The sequence below is a fragment of the Tenrec ecaudatus genome, chromosome 1 (assembly GCF_050624435.1).
Source record: "Tenrec ecaudatus isolate mTenEca1 chromosome 1, mTenEca1.hap1, whole genome shotgun sequence".
NCBI classification, from domain to species: Eukaryota; Metazoa; Chordata; class Mammalia; order Afrosoricida; family Tenrecidae; genus Tenrec; species Tenrec ecaudatus.
In genome coordinates this window covers 135,532,208-135,535,200 of record NC_134530.1, presented here as the reverse complement: position 1 = coordinate 135,535,200, position 2,993 = coordinate 135,532,208, and the positions used below count along the sequence as shown (strand labels likewise).

Genomic DNA, 2,993 nt, shown 5'->3' with positions numbered 1-2,993 from the left:
AAACATTAGAAAACAAAAAGAAATCAAGAGAATGCAGTTGAGCAAAGAAGTGAAACCTTTCATTATTAATATGATTTTATATAGAAAAATACCTAAGACCCCACTTAAAGTTTTTGAAAAATGATTGAGGGGTTTGGTAAAGTAGCAGGATAAAACATTAACACAAATATATTAATTGGATTCCTGTACACCAGTGAAGAAAAGTTTGAAAAATAATACCGATTACATACGTCAAGCAAAAGATGAACTATTTAGGAATAAACCTAACCAAAGACACAAAAGACCGTGTATGGGAAACACTCTTACAAGAAACCAAGAGACCCTGCAAATGGAAGAATGTCCCATTTTTATGAGTAGGAATAAGTGATGTGGAAATGTCAATACTACTTAATGCAATCTATAAATACAACGCAATTTTGATCATAATATCAACTTCATTCTTTAATTAAATGGAAATACGAATTATGAACTTCACATGGAGAGAGGAGAGACCCAAGATAAACAATGAATATCTCAAACATAAGAACGAAGTCGGAGGCCTCACAGTTACTATTTCACAGTCACACTAGTCCAAACAGTCTGGTGTTTGTGAACAGAATCGAAAATCCAGAAATAAATGCATCCACCTACTCAAAACTAATTTTAAGCAAAGGGCCAAAAAGGATTGAATGGAAAAGAGACAGCCTCTTTCACAAATGGTACTGGCAAAATTAGATCTCCATCTGCAGGAGGATGAAAAAAGACCCACACGTGAACAAAAAAAGTGAAGATGGATCAGAGACCTAAATGTAAGTCCCATGGCTCTCAGGATCATCAATGAGAAACGTGGGGCAAACTTAAGGGCCTTATTACAGGGATCAGCCACTATAATAAAGGATGCACACACAGTGAAAAACAAAGTAGGTGACAGGGACCTACTAAAATAAAACACTTATGCATATCAAATGACTTTATCAAAAGAGTGAAAACAGAGCCCAAAGAATAGGAAATTATCTTTAGCAATGACGCAATGAACAAGGGACTAATTATTAAAATCTATACACTTCTCTAACACTTCAATAAGAAAAAAGTTCAATTAAAAAGTGGGGAGAGACATGAACAGACAGTTCACCAAAAAACTAAATTCAAATGGCTAATAAACATATGAAAGATTCTCATGATCATTAGCCATCTGGAAGATGCAAATCAAAACAACGATGAGATATGACCTAATCCCCACAACCTTAGCCCAATTTCAAAATAAACAAAACATGAAAACAACAAATGCTTGACAGAATGTGTAGAGATTGAAACTCTTGTACAATGTTGATGGGCTTGCAAACATGCGCAACCATTGTGGAAAGCGATATGGCATCACCTAAAACAATTAGAGCGGAAGCACCACATGACCCAGCATTAGCTCAGCTGGATATGCACCTCCAAAGTGTAAGCGACGCAGATGAACAGATGCACACGTTTCCATGTTCACCGCAGCCACCTTCACAAACAACATAGGAGAGAGGCTGCCCAGCATCCGTGAAACATGTATCGCCACTTCTATATGTACATCTTAAATAAAAACTCCAACAGAGGAGACCTGACCTCAAATGGGGTAAATTTTTCAAGAAATGGGAGAAAGCGACTGTTCCGTTGCTGTCATATAAAATCACACTAAGGTCACTCTAGACCTAAAGACACTCCCACTGGAGTGATCAGCACACCTTACTGGTGTTGAAATAAGGACTGGGGAAGGGGACATGTATGTCTAGCAGAAGGAGATTACCTTTTGGTTGGTGGGAAATTAGAGAAGAGAAACATCCCATTGGAAAAAATTGCCTAATAATACTTATGTAAAAATCAAGGGAAAAATATGCCTGATACTAAATTCATAATTGAACACTTTGGAGTGAGAGTCTATTCATCACTTGGTGATCCAGGCTGCGTGCCATAGATTCCTGGGACTTCAGTCTCTGTTTTTTTAAAGGTGCACAACATCCTTGACAGGCCACACAAGAGGGTTTCCATGTAGGAACCCCACGAAGTGAGCCTGGATTTACCTCAAAATCACCTGTAGCCTTTGGGTTTCAAACGGAACCCCTAGTGTAATGAGAAACAGATGACTGGTATCCCAAGGGCATAGGACTGGTGGTCACTGGATTTGCATCCAGATCTCTTGCCATGAGGGTGCACATGAATGGTGGCTTAGGACTACCATATGCTTATTTTTATTGCCCTCCTTGCTTTATTATGACATATATTAATCTGATGGGGGTGATTGCTATTTTTTTCCCTATGGGTTTTCCAGAAAAAGAAACAAACCAGAAAACCTGTTAGACAAATTCTAAAAGACCTGTAACACTGTGATTCTGATATTGTGAGTAAGTATTATTGGAAGATTTGCCCTACCACCAATCTCCATTGTTTGTGTAAATATCATCAAGTCACTTAAAAGTTTAATCCATACAAGTCAACAATTCATGTTTTGTTGTTCATAGATGGCCTCAACAGTGTTTTGAATTCTATACCATTGGCTTAATTAATGACACTCTCAATATAATTACCTTATATTCCAAGGAGGTGATTGATAATGTTCTCTAAGATAAAATGACAATAATGTCCCTAATGTGAACCAAAGAAATAAAGAAATCATAGATCTATGCATGGATTTGGGGCTCACATGCCCAATTTAAGAATAATTAGCCTTATGACATGGCCCTAATAGAGTTCACCTTCATGAAGAGATAACAAAATATGGGTACTATAGCAAAGTGCGGTGAAAAAACTGGATGGTGTCTAACTATCAGAAAAAATAGAATCTGGCTTGTCTTCAAACAAGCAGCCATCTCAGTAAGACATCAACCAAGTCTGCATGGAAGAAGCATGCCAGCTGATGTAATCCAACGATAGTAAATAAAAAAAATCCAAATCCAAAGTAGTGAATGGTGTCTGAGCTTAAATAATGAACACCTAATTTGAAGAAGGCTAGGGACAACAGTGGAAGCTAAAGACCCATT

At 37.5% G+C, this 2,993-nt stretch overlaps 1 pseudogene; it reads right to left on the bottom strand.

Annotated features, from left to right (window-relative positions):
• Positions 1–2,271: 2,271 nt before the first annotated feature.
• LOC142438336 (U7 small nuclear RNA) lies at positions 2,272–2,340 on the bottom strand (annotated as a pseudogene).
• Positions 2,341–2,993: the final 653 nt, after the last annotated feature.